This window comes from Anabrus simplex, chromosome 1 (genome assembly GCF_040414725.1).
Source record: "Anabrus simplex isolate iqAnaSimp1 chromosome 1, ASM4041472v1, whole genome shotgun sequence".
Classification (NCBI taxonomy): Eukaryota; Metazoa; Arthropoda; class Insecta; order Orthoptera; family Tettigoniidae; genus Anabrus; species Anabrus simplex.
The window spans coordinates 1,019,105,518-1,019,122,866 of record NC_090265.1 but is presented as its reverse complement, the minus strand read 5'-3'; the positions used below and the strand labels follow the sequence as shown (position 1 = coordinate 1,019,122,866).

Below are 17,349 nucleotides of genomic sequence, written 5' to 3'. Positions count from 1 at the left end.
GCCAAGATGTACTGACAGAAGTCTTTGAACTCGGAGCAGAAGGGAAGTCAGATTTTCACTGGTGCGGTCGTTAGTGTTGGCAGCCCTGCTGGCACTAGCTGATGTCAGTTGTTTCTAGCGACCTTGGAACTTGCCCATCCATTTAACAAACTTTGGTTCAAAGTCCAACACACACTTATTTACACTTTTTACGGACATATTTTTAATAGAGTTTTATGTCAGTTGTCTGATGTAATCATATCCATGTACTTCTGTCTAATTTCCTCGTCCTGGAGATTTTCTACCCTTATTCATTTGCAGACAGATTTCACTTCCTCTACCCTAGGCCTAGAGATACTTAGTTCACTACAGATCAGATAGTGGTCTGTATCATCGAAAAATCCGCGAAAAACTTGTACATTCCTAACAGATTTTCTGAATTCAAAGTCTGTTAAGATATAGTCTATTATGGATCTGGTACCCCTAGCCTCCCATGTGTAGCGGTGAATAGCCTTATGCTTGAAGAATGTATACGTAACAGCTAAACCCATACTAGCACAGAAGTCCAGCAAACGCTTCCCATTCCCATTAGCTTCCATATCTTCCCCACATTTACCAATCACCCTTTCGTATCCTTCAGTTCTATTCCCAACTCTTGCATTGAAATCGCCCATTAGCACTATTCTATCCTTGCTGTTGACCCTGGCCACGATGTCACTCAATGCTTCATAAAACTTGTCAACTTCATCCTCATCTGCACCCTCACATGGTGAATACACGGACACAATTCTTATCCTAATACCTCCAACTGACAAATCTATCCACATCATTCGCTCATTTACGTGCCTAGCAGAAACTATGTTACGTGCAATGGTATTCGTGATAAAGAGCCCTAACCCAGACTCTGCCCTTCCCTTTCTAACACCTGTCAAGTACACTTTATAATCTCCTATCTCTTCCTCATTATCTCCCATTACCCGAACATCACTTACTCCTAGCACGTACAGATGCATCCTCTTTACTGACTCAGTCAGTTCTACCTTCTTTCTTCCATAAGCCCCATTAATATTGATAGCTCCCCATCGAATTCCGTTTCGTTCGCCAAGTTGTTTCCAAGGAGTCTTTCGCCTGTCAAATGGGAGTGGGACTCCATTACTCCCATAGGTCCAAGGCTTGCTTAAAATGTTCTGAGCTCGGTAAATTCATGAAGCAGGATGCTACCCTACTTGCACATAGTAAAGTGAGGATCTCTCCTCTAACGGGTTATGGACCACTGGTGAATTGTATAGTCCTAGCCGCCTGAGCACAAGGACCATGACTCAGAATATGTCCGAGATGCCCATGCCCATTCCATAGCAACTGGTATCGTGACTCTCAGGACCACTTACTAGGCCACACAGCCGTTGCCCATGGTTCACGAACTAGGACGTGACTACAGTAACCCACAAACATGAACCATGATTAGTGAGAAGTTTCGAACAGTAGACAGTAAGCAGGTTCAGGATATAGAAAGTGAATGGGTGGCATACAGGGATGCTGTAGTAGAAAGAGCAAGGGAATGCCTAGGAACAACTTTGTGTAAAGATGGGAAAAGAAAGAAAGAAAGAAAGAAGCGAACATCTTAGTGGAATGATGAAGTGAGAGCACCCTGTAAACGTAAAAAGGAGGCTTATCAGAAATGGCTCCAAACAAGGGCCGAGGCAGACAGGGATTTGTACGTAGATGAAAGAAACAGAGCGAAACAAATAGTTGTTGAATCAAAAAGAAGTCGTGGGAAGATTTTGGTAATAACCTGGAAAGGCTAGGTCAAGCAGCAGAGAAACCTTTCTGGACAGTAATAAAGAATCTTAGGAAGGGAGGGAGAAAGGAAATGAACTGTGTTTTGAGTAATTCAGGTGAACTCATAATAGATCCCAGGGAATCACTGGAGAGGTGGAAGGAATATTTTGAACATCTTCTTAATGTAAAAGGAAATCATCCTGGTGGTGTTGCAAACAGCCAATCTCATGGGGAGGAGGAAAATGATGTTTGTGAAATTATGCTTGAGGAAGTGGAAAGGATGGTAAATAAACTCCATTGTCATAAGGCAGCAGGAATAGATGAAATTAGACCTGAAATGGTGAAGTATAGTGGGAAGGCAGGGATGAAATGGCTTCATAGAGTAGTCAAATTAGCGTGGAGTGTTGGTAAGGTACTTTCAGGTTGGACAAAAGCAGTAATTGCGCCTATCTATAAGCAAGGGAACAGGAAGGATTGCAACAACTATCGAGGTATCTCATTGATTAGTATACCAGGCAAAGTATTCACTAGCATCTTGGAAGGGAGGGCGCGATCAGTCGTTGAGAGGAAGTTGGATGAAAACCAGTGTGGTTTCAGACCACAGAGAGACGGTCAGGATCAGATTTTCAGTATGCGCCAGGTAATTGAAAAATGCTATGAGAGGAATAGGCAGTTGTGTTCATGTTTCGTAGATCTAGAGAAAGCATATGACAGGGTACCGAGGGAAAAGATGTTCACTATACTGGGGGACTATGGAATTAAAGGTAGATTATTAAAACCAATCAAAGGCATTTGTGTTGACAATTGGGCTTCAGTGAGAATTGATGGTAGAATGAGTTCTTGGTTCAGGGTACTTACAGGGGTTAGACAAGGCTGTAATCTTTCACCTTTGCTGTTCGTAGTTTACATGGATCATCTGCCGAAAGGTATAAAATGGCAGGGAGGGATTCAGTTAGGTGGAAATGTAGTAAGCAGTTTGGCCTATGCTGACAACTTGGTCTTAATGGCAGACTGTGCTGAAAGCCTGCAGTCTAATATCTTGGAACTTGAAAATAGCTGCACTGAGTATGGTATGAAAATTAGCCTTTTGAAGACTAAATGGATGTCAGTAGGTAAGAAATTCAACAGAATTGAATGTCGGATTGGTGATACAAAGCTAGAACAGGTCGATAATTTCAAGTATTTAGATTGTGTTTTCTCCCAGGATGGTAATATAGTAAGTGAGATTGAATCAAGTTGTAGTAAAGCTAATGCAGTGAGCTCACAGTTGCGATCAGCAGTATTCTGTAAGAAGGAAGTCAGCTCCCAGACGAAACTATCTTTACATCGGTCTGTTTTCAGACCAACTTTGCTTTACGGGAGCGAAAGCTGGGTGGACTCAGGATATGTTATTCATAAGTTAGAAGTAACAGACATCAAAGTAGCAAGAATGATTGCTGGTACAAACAGGTGGGAACAATGGCAGGAGGGTACTCAGAATGAGGAGATAAAGGCTAATTTAGGAATGAACTCGATGGATGAAGATGTACACATAAACCGGCTTCAGTGGTGGGGTCATGTGAGGCGAATGGGGGAGGATAGGTTACCTAGGAGAATAATGGACTCTGCTATGGAGGGTAAGAGAAGTAGAGGGAGACCAAGGCGATGATGGTTAGACTCGGTTTCTGACGATTTAAAGATAATAGGTATAGAAATAAATGAGGCCACAACACTAGTTGCAAATCGAGGATTGTGGCAACGTTTAGTAAATTCTCAGAGGCTTGCAGACTGAATGCTGAAAGGCATAACAGTCTATAATGATTATGTATGTATGTATGTCTGATGTAATTATTGACACACACTCACCGGTACTGTCTGCTAATTATCTTCCTAATTTGGTCTGGTAAAATGGAGCTCTCCTACACAACACACACATCATATTATGTTCTGCAACATATTATTGAATATTAACAAAAGTATTAAAGATTCCATTCCACCGGCTAAAACCCTGCTTTGTCACTCACTCACTCACTCACTCTCTCACTCTCTTGACATTACAGCCATTTAAAACCCTGGTCTCTCCTACAGCTGCTACCCATTCTTTCTTGTCTCTAGTGCATCTCCTCCAAATCTGAATCCCCAGTGGCTGCAAATCCTCTCTGATACCATCCAGCCATTTCTTCCTGGGACAGCCTGCCTTCCTCCTGCCTTCTGGTTGTTGATCAAGGCTCTTCGTGGGCACTCTGTCCTCCTCATTCTCATGACATGCCCCAGATAATGTAACAGTCTCTTCTTCAATTTAGCAACCAGATCAGTTTTGTTATAGAGCTGATATAATTCCTGATTATTTCAAATAAGCCACTCTCCATCGTTACATATTGTCCTGATGATCTGTTGCAGCCCCTTTTTCTCTTGCACCTGAAGTCTGTTTTTGTTACATTCAGTGAGGCTCGCAGTTTCACACCCTTGAAGTAGCACTGGACGAATTATAACACAGTACACGGTGAGCTTGAGTTTTTTGGAAAGACTCTAGGAGCCTATAGAAAGTGTCCAAGCATTTGCTTCCTGCTGCTGTGTATACTTATCGCTTTAACCTAAAAACGCCAATGTCCGACTTGACTTCACGATTTCATTAGTTGAGGAACTTTCTGCTGGGTGGCTTGGTGACCATGCGGCAATTCCGCTCCCGCTAGTGGGCAACGAACCTCTTACTCTTTTACCGGAAAAAATAAGGAGCACAACTGTTCCATATGCAGCAAGATTAGTACTAGTCAAGGTGGTAAAAAGAGAAAGACTAGATACCTAAGTAAACAGTGTAAGAAGAGTGTACACCCTTTGTGCCTCCCTAAGCACATTTGCTAGAACATGTTATAAACATTCAAGGTTATAAACATAGTTGGTTCCGTATTTAGTTAAGACTACACATAAAATAAATACAACATTTTTTAATCCACCTTCTCAATACTTGACAATCATGTGATGTTTACAAAAACATTACAATGTGCTATTATAAGGTACTAGTTTCGGTCCTATAAGGACCATTATCAGCCTAGCCAAGATACATAAGTGGATACCATAGTCCTAAAACAGAGTTATGCGGTGAGAATGAGAGATGAAAGAATGGACTGGGCATGTGGTGGAATGATATACATATAAAATGGTGAAAATATGAACTGTTGTAGATGTAGCAAAGTTATGTTGAGCAGTGACAAATAAAATCTTTTGGTATATGTCTCATAAAATTACAATATTAATCAACAATTATCTCAAAATTGAATAAAATAATCTCTAGTTGACAAATAGTCCAAAGTTGCAGATTTAAAAATTGGTTTATGTCGGATTTTAAACAATGTCCAATGTTTCTATTAAGTTGTAGAAGATATGTTCAACATTGGCGCAGAGGGAATTATTTTGTCCAATAAATCCACAACAGAGGTTAAATGTTGACAAAACTGTTGGACATATCTTATGGTAGATTGAAATCGTGTTGTGTTACAAAGGAGGAACCTTGCGCAATGTGAAACAAGCTTGCCGGTTGAGTGCAACTAATTTATTCAATTTTGAGATAATTGTTGATTAATATTGTAATTTTACGAGACATATACCAAAAGATTTTATTTGTCACTGTTCAACATAACTTTGCTACATCTACAACAGTTAATATTTTCACCATTTTGTATGTATATAATTCCACCACATCCCCAGTCCATTCTTTCAGCTCTCATTCTCACCACATAACTCTGTTTTAGGACTATGGTATACACTTATGTATCTTGGTTAGGCTGATGATGGTCCTTATAGGACCGAAACTAGTACCTTATAATAGCACATTGTAATGTTTTTGTAAACATCACATGATTTTCAAGTATTGAGAAGGTGGATTAAAAATTTTGTTTTTATTTTATGTGTATGTTATAAACATGTGTAAATATTAATAAATAGTTTCTTGTATCATATTTTTAAGGCAAAAAGTGAATTTTTGAGTGTTTAGTTTGTGTGAAATAGTTATTAAGCCTACTAATCATTTTTTACTTCAAACAAGCCAGAAACTGCAGCCATTTGCATATAATGTAAGATAACAAAATTTCACGTTAATGTAATAATAATAATAATAATAATAATAATAATAATAATAATATTGTAACTGTAATATTGTATATAAAGTAACGTTTTTTATATATGGCATAAGAAACACCACCTCTCTAAAATATTGCAGTTTTTATAATAAAAATATTTTCACTTCATAAAGGTGCATTAATTTCATCAATAAAATGCCCGAAGCATTATCTTCAAAACAAAAAAATGCCCATCCAATTTACATAAATTGAACAGAAGTTATTACGAATAATTTTCTGCAAGGTAATAAGTGCATGTTAGGCCTTGGCGGTATAGAACATGGACACCGCGTATGAGTCTGGCGGTCAAAGGGTTAAATCTCAGTCCTAACTTCATTATTCAGCAGTCACTGGCACGTCCAACTTTCTCATCCTTCCTCCCATTCTAGGTTTTTCAGCCCTTGGAACCTTTCTCCCTCATACTAACCATGTACTGTGTATTTGCCATGTTAATTTGTAGGCCCAAATCTCTTGAGTCTTCAGTTATGTGTTGCAGTGCCTCAGTCATTATTCTCAAGTGTCTACTGAGAAGGATGACATCATCTGCAAAGGCCATATGCTCATGGGATCTGGTGTATATACTTCCTCTAGGGTTAGTGGTACTCTACAAATACTGTGTTTCAGGCATAGGGTTTTCAATATAGCATCTCCTTGCCGCCGTCCAGATCATACCTCAGATTCCCTTGTCAACTTTCCCTGAATCTTCGCTCTGGCCATGGTGCTGCGCAGTGTCATGCAAACAGTATTAATGGTCTTCCTCAGGACTCTCATTTCTTCCATCACCACTCTTAGCTTGGATCTATTGACACTGTCCTACGGCTCTTTGTCAGTGAAGAGTTGGTGTATGCTGATGTTATTCATATCATTTCTCCAGAGTTTGTTGTAATGACGCAATATGATATACACTCAATCCATTGCGCCATTCGTCCAGTCCCTTCTCCGCATATGTCTCAAGCCTCCTTGCCAGCACCTTCGAAATAATCTTGTATGCCATGTTTATAAGAAAGATTCCACGCTATTTACTGCAAACTGTCTTGTCATTCTTTGTGTAGATGGGGCAAATTATTGCTGTGTTCCAATCTTCTGCGCCAACTCTTCATTTTCTCGTACTGATCAAATGAGGCTGTGCATGATGTTGCTGACCACCACATCACCATACTTAAATAGCTTGGCTGGGATGCCATCGTTACCCCGTGCACAGTTGTTGCTCTTCACTGTAACTTCAATGGTAACTTCATTGCTCCTAAAGATCGCCACATGACATTTGTCATTGTACCAGTCTGCAACTCCTCAGTGAACAATGTGGCCTTGCCTTGAAATAGGTAGCCGAGCTGTAGTTGCAACCGTATCAGATAGGCATCTGTCGAGAGACTAGACTAATGAATGCTTCATCGAAAGGAGGGTAGCAGCAAGGGCGGCAGTCTAGATGATTGACTGATATGGTCTTGTAATAATACTTAACATGGCTTAGCTTGTGTTGATACTGATGCACGACTGAAAGAAACGGGAAACTACAGCCGTAATTAACTCCCGAGGACATGCAGCTCTCTCTGTATGAATAATGTGCTGATGATGGCTTCCTCCCAGGTGAAATATTCTGGAGGTGAAATAGTCTCCCATTTGGATCTCTGGGTGAGGATTACGCGAGAGGGGGCAATCATCAGGAAGATAGATAACGACATTCTGTGAGTCTTGTTGGCCGTGAAATGCCATCTGAAGTTGAAAAAAATTGAAGAAGGGAAGGAATGCTAGGAGATGGGATCTAGAGAAGTTGAAAGAAAAGAGTGTGAGGTATTGTTTTAAGGAACATGTAACACAAGGACTAAATGAAAAGGCTGGATTACAGTAGAAGCAGAATGGACAGTCATGAGGAATGAGACCAGTGAGGCTGCTAAGAAAAGTTAGGAGGAAAGGAAAGATCAACTAAGAATCAATGGATAACTCAGGAGATGCTAGACCTGATTGACGAACTATGAAAGTACAAGAATGCAAAAAATGAGGAGGGCAGAAAAGAATACAGGCGAATAAAGAATGAAGTAGATAGAAAGTGCAGGACAGCTAAGGAAGAATGGTTGAAAGAGAAATGCAAGAATGTTGAAGGTTGTATGGTCCTAGGAAAGGTAGATGCTGCATATAGGAAAATCAAAGAAACCTTTAGTGAAAAGAAAAGTAGGTGTATGGATATTAAGAGCTCAGATGGAGAACCACTTCTAGGGAAAAAAGAAAAGTCAGAAAGATATTTTTTTCTATTTGTTTTACGTCGCACCGACACAGATAGGTGTTATGACGACGATGGGATAGGAAAGGCCTAGGACTGGGAAGGAAGCAGCCGTGGCCTTAATTAAGGTACAGCCCCAGCATTTGCCTGGTGTGAAAATGGGAAACCACGGAAAACCATCTTCAGGGCTGCCGACAGTGGGGCTCAAACCCACTATCTCCCGGATGCAAGCTCACAGCTGCGTGACCCTAACCGCACGGCCAACTCGCCTGGTGAGGAAGGATGGCAGGAACATATCCAGCAGTTGTATCAAGGTCAGGAAGTAGATGATGAGGTTCTGGAACAAGAAGAGGCTGTTGATGCTGATGACATGGGAGACCCAATTTTGAGGGCAGAATTTGACAGACCTTTGAGAGACCTAAATAGGAACAAGGCATAAGGAATTGATGACATACCCTCAGAATTACGGACTGCCTTAGGAGAAACCAGCATGCCGAGGTTATTCTGTTTAGTGTGCAAGATGTATGGTAGAGGAGACGTGCCATCCAATTTTCAGCAAAATGTTGTTATACCTGTTCCCAAGAAAGCCGGTGCTGATAAGTGTGAAAACTACTGCACCATTAGTTAAGTATCTAACGTCTGCAAAATTTTAACATGTATTATTTACAGTAGAATGGAGAGACAAGTTGAAACTGAGTTGGGAGATCAATTTGGCTTTAGAAGAAATTTAGGAACACGTGAAGCAATCCTGACTTTACGTCTGATCTTAGAGAACCGAATTAAGAAAGACAAGCCCATGTACATGATATTTGTAGATCTAGAAAAGGCATTTGATAATGTTGATTGGATTCTTAAGGTGGAAGAATCAAAGAATTGTTTAACCACCTAATCAATACCTTTATTTGCCTTTGGCAGTTTTATAAAATCATTTGTAGTACATGTATCGTCTGCTTCACAGACATCATCAGCTATATTTAGTTATGCTTATGTACATAAAGACGAAAGTATACACAATATATTGTTATTTGCTGTTATGAGAATCAGCCTGCAGTTACAAGAATCAAATGATGTTATAAAATTGCTAAAGGCAAATAAAGGCATCAATTAAGTGGTTAAACAATTCTTTGATTCATAGATTGCCGTATCGATACGGAAATGAAGTGGATAATCTGTAATTCTGAAGGTGATCGGGATCAGATACCAAGAAAGGAGAATTATCTACAGTCTGTACAAAAATCATCCTGCAGTTACAAGAATCGAGGTCTTTGAAAAAGAGGCAGCAATCCAGAAAGCAGTGAGGTAAGGCTGCAGTTTGTCCCCTCTCCTTTTCAGTGTTGACATAGAACAGGTAGTAAAGGAAATCTAAAAGAAATTGGGAGGGGGAATCAAAGTCCAAGGCGAGGAAATCAAAACCGATTTGCTAATGATATTGTTATTTTATCTGACTTCAAAGATCTGGAGAAATTGCTGAATGATATGGACAGAGTCTTGGGAAAGGAATACAAAATGAAAATTTAAAAAAGTCCAAAACAAAAGTAATGGTGTGCAATCGAACAACGTGAGGTGATGCAGGAAATTAAGTCTTAAAGGAAGTAGATGAGTATTGTTACTTGGGTAGTAAATTAACTAATGATGGTAGAAGTGAGGAGGACATAAAATGTAGACTAGCACAAGCAAGGAAGGCCTTTCTTAAGAAAAGGAACTTGTTCACCTCAAATTGATTTAGGAATTAGAAAGATGGTTTTGAAGACTTTTGTGTTGAGTGTGGCATTGTATGAAAGTGAAACGTGGATGATAACTAGCTGAGAAAGAAAGAAAATAGAAGCTTTTGAATTTTGGTGTTACAGAAAAATGCTGAAGGTGAGATGGGTATGTAGATTCACAAATGAAGAGATACGGAATCAAATTGGTGAGAGGAGATCGATTTGACTAAATTTGACCAGAAGGGACAGAATGGTAGGACACATCTTAAGACACTCAGGACTTGTGTGGCTTGTTTTTTGGGGGAAGTGTAGGTGGTATGAATGGTAGGGGTAGTCCAAGATATGGATATGTTAAGCAGATGTAGGATGAAGTAGTTATTTAGAAATTAAAAGGTTAGCACAGGCTAGGGTGTTATGGAGAGCTCAAACAACACCAGTCTGTTCTCCACCCGGATTGTTTAAAGCCAACTGTTTCTTCCCCTGAGCTCTTCAATATGTCTTGCAACACCACCCATTAATAGATAAGTAAAACTAAAAATCCACCTTTTCAATACTAATATTAAACTAAGATATAACATTTACTTGGAACTAGTTTCGACGCTGGTGAGAGTCATCTTCAGCCAAATATGAGGACAGGCAATCGTAAATATAATGATGATATGTAGTGTCGTGTCGCAGAGCAGCACCATATTCCCTGTTGAGGAGACTGTAGAATGCATCCTTCCTGTATTCTTAGGACTCCTCTGTCAGTGCATCATCACACATTACAGTCCTGTTAAATAAGGAGAATTCAGGTGCAGGGAAAACAGTTTCTAATTCACTGGTTTAAATCCCAGGAATGCATGTTTCAAGTTGTTACTCATAAGGAATCCTGTTTAGGGTAATCAGACGTCATCTTTTATCCAGACATATATTTTCCTTTTTAGACCACTGTCCAGGGTCCAGGTGGATTAATTTTACTTATCTATTATTCTCGGTTCAATACGGACTTGAAAAGTTCTTAAATATAAATTACACCACCCATTGCTGGTTCTCTGTAGCTTTTTGCAGCTCTTGCTCCCCTCCTCTAAACCTCTCGCTAATTATTCTCCTATAGTGTTCCTTCACTTCTTTATCCTTGTTCAGTGCCTGTACATCAAGTTTCATCAATTTCTTCCCCTGTACCTTTCTCACTTTGGAGATTCTCTGTCTGTACTTCATTACCACATGGTAGAGGTCTGAGTCTGCATCAGTTCCCCTCCTGGTCATGACATCCATGATATTACAGCCGTGACTTCCATCAATATGGAGATGATCAATTTGTTTCTCAGTCACTCCATTTTCACGTAACCTTGTGAATGTTTTTCCCAGGGGGAAATATGTACAGCTTATTACCAACTTGTGCTCGGTTGCAAAATCTACTAGTCTGCAGCCATTTTCGTTGCTTTTGGTGTGAACGCTATGATGTCTGCTTACTGGTCTGAATGCTTCCACTCTCCCAGCCTTCACATTCATATTTCCGAGAACAACTGCAGTGTCATGCCGCGGAGCAGCACCATATTCCCTGTTGAGGAGAATGTAGAATGCGTCCTTACTATATTCGTAGGACTCCTCTGTCGGTGCATCATCACACATTACAGTCCTGTTGAACAAGAAGAATTTCAGGTGCAGGGAACACAGTTTCTAATTCACTGGTTTAAATCCCAGGAATGCATGTTTTAAGTTGTTACTCATAATGAATCCTGTTTAAGGTGATCAGACTCATCTTTTATCCAGACGTATCCTCCTCTTTAGAACACTGTCCAGGGTCCAGGTGGATTATTTAAAAAACGAACTGTCCTCTTTTTTTAAAGTGAATTGCTCATTTTGGGGTAATCTGCTGTACTACTTCATTTTTACAAGTATTCTTCTTTATGCGACGGCATCATCGATATGGTATCGATATATAGAAATGTGATTAATGTATATATGGTACATACGATTATTCTATGCATGCCTTGTATTGTGATTATAGACTCTATTTATCACTCTGTATACTGCTTGCTTCACTTTCAGCAATACCCCATCAGAACACTACTATGTTAACATGTGACATCTGATAACGTGACAAGCGACAGGAAATTATCTGGATTTGAGGAAAGCCAGTTTTAAATGGATGGCACAGAAAGTGATATTGATTATTGTGTTGTTGAAAAATGTATTCTGTATTTGGCTTTCAGATTGATGTGAAATCTTTTGATCAGTTCTACAATTTCAAACAATTCCTGAATAAGAGCAGTAATGACCCTGAATATAACAAGTTACCGTGTAGTCAGAAAAGGGTAGAATTGATTGTAGTTCAGAGTTATTAAAACTTGCAGAATATTTTTTCTATACCAGGGCACAATGCAAATATAGAAAAAGTATTTTGATTGATCTCAGCACAATGGACTGATAAAAAGAACCGTTTCAAAGTAGAATCTGTGAAAATCATCTTACTGATTCAGTATAATCTAATGGAATTTACATGTGTATCTTTTTATGTGTTCGACATGCCTAAACTCTTAATGGCAACTAAATCTTCAGAAAAGTATCAGCAAGATGTGTAAATTAGTTTCATTGTTTAAGTTTTGCAAGAATTTACCCTATAATATGGAGATGGATAAATTTTGTTTATGTATGTGAAAATTAGAGTATATGTCAAAATTCAGATTCTCAATGGAGGCGAACCTACTACGCTGGCGTAGCAGGAGGAGAGGTGATACTCCCACGTGACGCGTCCCAGTTGGCGGATAGGGGGGTCCTAACCGACTTGCCGGCGGACTTAAGGGAAATAAAATACCTCTTGCGGACCAAACACACAACCCCTATGGGTGGGGGATGCAGACGAAGAATTCACTCACGGTATCCCCTGCCTGTCGTAAGAGAGGACTAAAAGGAGCAACCAGGGGATGATTATATTAGAACCATGAAACTACTTGTGATTAGTACCACCACACGGGGAACACCATGGGTTGCTTTTACTTGTGCATAGTACCACTATGTTAGGTACCAAATAGGTTTGTGATTAGTAGCAGGCGAGAGCGCGACGGCTTTTACAGTACCGGTGATCAGTAGCACTATATGAGCGACACCATGGGATGAGAGAACCCATGGTTCTGGCTTGCCTATGATTATTACTCACTATATGAGGAACATCACAGGATAGTACGAGTCCCTGTTGTCGGTACACTTATGTGATGAACACCATAGGTTTGCGTTGTCTGTAAATGGCGCCGCAATGTGCAAAACACCGTAGGTCTGTAATACATGTGCAAATTTCATTCTATACCAGGGCACAATGCAAATATAGAAAAAGTATTTTGATTGATCTCAACACAATGGACTGATAAAAAGAACCGTTTCAAAGTAGAATCTGTGAAAATCATCTTAATGATTCAGTATAATCTAATGGAATTTACATGTGTATCTTTTTATGTGTAGTACCATAATGTGTGGAATACCGCAAGTCTACGCTACTTTTGATTAGTACCGCAACATGTCAAATACCATGGTTCTACTTTTCTAGCGATAAGTACCATTATGAGGGGCCGATGACTTGGATTTTGACTCCTTTCGATTACAAGCATCATTGATTCAGTATTGTGCTATAGTAGTAGTCCCTTGGTCAGTAATTCTATTGTTTTACGCCGGCACTGTGGATCGGTTCCACTGATCGTTTTAAATTCATATCCACCCATCCACCCATTCACCCACCCACCCATCCAATCCATCCACCCATTTTGAATTTTGGTCAGTGGAGGGTTTTGGAATTTTACTTTGTCCTTTCATTTCGTACCATTAGGGGCTGATGACCTAGATGTTAGGTCCCTTTAAACAACAAGCATCATCTTCACATCATCTCAATGGAGGATTTTTGTGTCCTTTTTTTTTTTTCAATATTGTCCTCCTTTTTAATGTTTTTGTCCTCTTTTTTTGCCTATTTGCATGTGGTCACCCTAATCCTGTTACCATCAGATTCTAGTCACCCCCACTGTAGAATATAATAGTCATGCCTTTGCATAACCACCTTTAGACATGCAAGTGCTCACTCCCTAAGCGGATTTAGCCTGTTCCAAGTTTTGAAAATTACTTTTTTTTTTTTTTTTTTTTTTTTTCCTGCACTTGGTTCTCATCTGTTAATCTGTCCAGCTATTTATATGGTATGTATGTTGAGTATTCATCCCATAGACTGGTTTGATCTTCAACCGGCTCCACTATTAGCTGTCATAGATGACCTAGGCATCACTGATGAGGTGTACTAGCTAAATGATGAGTAAGGTAGCTTCCCATTGCTTTCTTCACCAAGCCAGAAGTTGCTGTTACATATCAGTTTGCCAAGGGACCTGTATGTCAGGGTAACCATACCACAACCGAGGAAACCTAATTTTCAGGTGCCACATACTCACCTTCACTCCTTTCCTTATAGGGCTAAGATTTGCTGGTTGTGTAAGTAGGCAATCCTAACAACTAGAGCATTTCTTGGCATTTACCAGAGATCCCTACTTGACATCAGCATCTCCACAGAGACTCAATAACCAGCCGTATACCCTCCTCCTTTCTCAACTGGGTTTGGGACCAGCCACGGCAGAATTCTTGTCACTATTTCACATGCTTTAAATTGTAGCATTTTGTGTGAAATATCGTAACCTTAATCACATAAACATTTCCTGTACTGAAGCAGTTAATTTTTTACTGCAGGAAACTTTCCAAGCCCCTGGAATTATTTTCTTGACTTTTTGGTGTTTTCAAGAATAACTTACGCTTTTTGCCAGCAGCGTACATTAAACTTCATCACATTCAATTCTCAGCCCATCGCACAGTTACCATGTTTCTTCGCAAATTGAATCACACTTATTTTTAAACTTGTCTAACATAAACGCTTCTCCATAATACACCTATAACCAAAGTCATACCGAAAAGAAAATTACGGCATTTTAATTCACTAGACTCAACTGATGTGGTGTACTAGTTAAATGAGGAGTGAAGTAGGTTCTGGAATTACACACCTGCCTTTCACCAGACAAGGGGAGAGAGCTGCTGCAACTAAGATAAAAGAAGGGACTTCTAAATTTATGGGTTGTCATTACAACAGTACATACATACATACATACATACATACATACATACATACATACATACATACATACATACATACATATCTTCATTATAGACTGTTCTACCTTTTAGCCTTTCCACAAGCTTCTGTGAATTACTAAGCACCTCCACAATCCTCTATTTCTAACTAGCTCTGTGGCCTCATTTAGTTTCACACCTCTTATCATTAAAAACCTAAAGTAAGCATCCCTGCCTTAGTCTTCTATAATTTTTTTACCCTCCATGGCCCAGTCCAGTGTTCTCCTCAGTAACTTTTCCTCCTCCATTTGCCTCATATGACCCCACTACCAAAGCTGGTTCATATAGATTCATCCATTGGATTTATTCCTAACTTAAACTTACTCTCTTCATTCTGAGTACCCTCTTGCAGTTGTTCCTGCCTCTTTGCTACTTTCATATGTGTTACTTCCAACTTGTGAATACGATATCCTGGAACCACCCACCTTTCACTCCCATACAGCAAAGTCAGCCTGAAAAGAGACCGATGTTAAGATAGTTTCGTCCAGGAGCTGATTTCTTTCTTGCAGAATACCACTGATCTCAACTGCGAGCTCACTGCATAAGCTTTGGTGCACCTCAATTCAGTTTCACTTAATATACTGTACTACCATCCTCTGAGAATACTTTTCCTAAATATTTGACGTGGCCATACAAAAATATCTTCATTAAAATACATTATTAACGTCACAGGATAAATATTCACGATGTGATTTACATAGTTTACAAACATGTAGTGTACAAATGATTTCTCAGAATCTGAAAGGAGCCCAAAATGCCTACATCCTGACTACTCGTATATTCTACCAAAACAGTCACAAAATTCTTCAGTAATGTAGTATATGTTACTGAAATGAACTGAAAATGTTTTTTTAGTATATTGTAAGGGTTAAAAAGCAGATGATTTTCTTTTCTCCCTTAATGTGCTTGATGACTCTTTTCCAGTGATGACTATAGCCTGTTATATATTGCTTAGGCTGTTCTGGTGAATTTTGTTATTGCTCTTGCTGTGTATAATTTCAGGTTAAAGGAATATCATTTGCTTGAAAGTGTAACTTGAGCTGATACGTTCCTTAGTGTTTTCAATGTATTACTTTGTTACTTAAGCTTATTTGCTTTTTATTTTTCAATAAATTCCAGCTCCTTTTGCTGAATGGTCAGCATATTGGCCTTCAGGCTGGTCATTTTAACTGTATGTGGTTAATTCCTCTAGCTTGGAGAGTGCCTGTTTGTATTCATTTTAACACACATCTCTTCATCTGCACACCACACTATTAACCACCATAGAAACACGCAGTAGTGAACTTATCTCTCCACCTAAGGTTGGCATGAGGAAGGCCATCCGGCCGTAAACCTGGGCCAAATCCACAGATAGTGCCAACCCCACGATATTGGGAAAAAGGCAAGGAAGAAGAGAATACAGTGGAACCTTGGATTGCAAGCGTAATTCGTTCCGACAAACATACTTGTAATCCAAAGCACTCGTATATCAAAGCAAATTTTCCCATAAGGAACAATTGAAATGCGGATGATTCGTCCAATCAATCAATATTCTAAGGCTAATGCCTTGTTGATGCAACCACTCTTTTTTTTCATTGGCTGTTTGTTTCAGTTCCATGTAATTGACACAACCTAACCTCTTCTTGATGTCGTCCAAATACTTCATCCTAGGTCTTCCTCTGCCTTTCTTTCCCAGCACTTTCCCTTCAAGTATGTTAGTGATGAAAGTATTGTTTCTGATGACATGTCCAATAAATTTTAATTTTCTGCTTTCCATTTCGTTTAAAAATCTTCTCTCTTCTTTAACTTCCCTTTAGACTTCCAGGTTGGTTTTTCTTTCCCTCCAGCTCGTTCTGGTCATTTTCCACCATATCCACATTTCAGCAGCTTCAAGTCGATTCCTTTCTAACTTACCCAGAGTCCAACTCTCACTTTCATGCTGAAGTGTACTCCATACAAATGATTTTGTAAAGGATTTTCTGACATCTGTATTCATGTGTGTGCTGGTTAAAATGTTTTTCTTGCTCATAAATGCCTGTTTTGCCAATGCTATTCTCTTTACTTCCAGGAAGCATTTATTATCCTCTGTTATACTACCAAGATAACAGAATTGTTTGACCTGATCAATTCTGACATCATCAATTTTGATATTGGTTTTAATTTCTTCCATATTTTTTCGTACTACCATTACTTTTGTTTTCTGTTTGTTTACTTTTAATTTCCATAGTTCAAGAGTGCCTGAGAGGACTTTCAGCATTCTATTCATTTCTTTTTCTGAGTCTGCAATTAATACGATGTCATCTGCAAATCTGATACAATGTATCCTTTCACCATTGATTTTTATTCCCTTTGTCTTCTCCTTTATGATCTGAATAGCTTCCTCAAAGAACATATTAAATAAATACGGTGATAGGGGACAACCTTGTCTAACTCCTTTCCTAATCCTGGCCTTTTCTTCTACCTG

At 39.3% G+C, this 17,349-nt stretch overlaps 1 protein-coding gene across 7 annotated transcripts in view; it reads left to right on the top strand.

Moving 5' to 3' along the window:
• Nucleotides 1-17,349, top strand: part of LOC136857908 (WD repeat-containing protein 44) — a 233,949-nt gene that overhangs the window by 80,591 nt on the left and 136,009 nt on the right. The gene's annotated exons all lie outside the window — the stretch shown is intronic.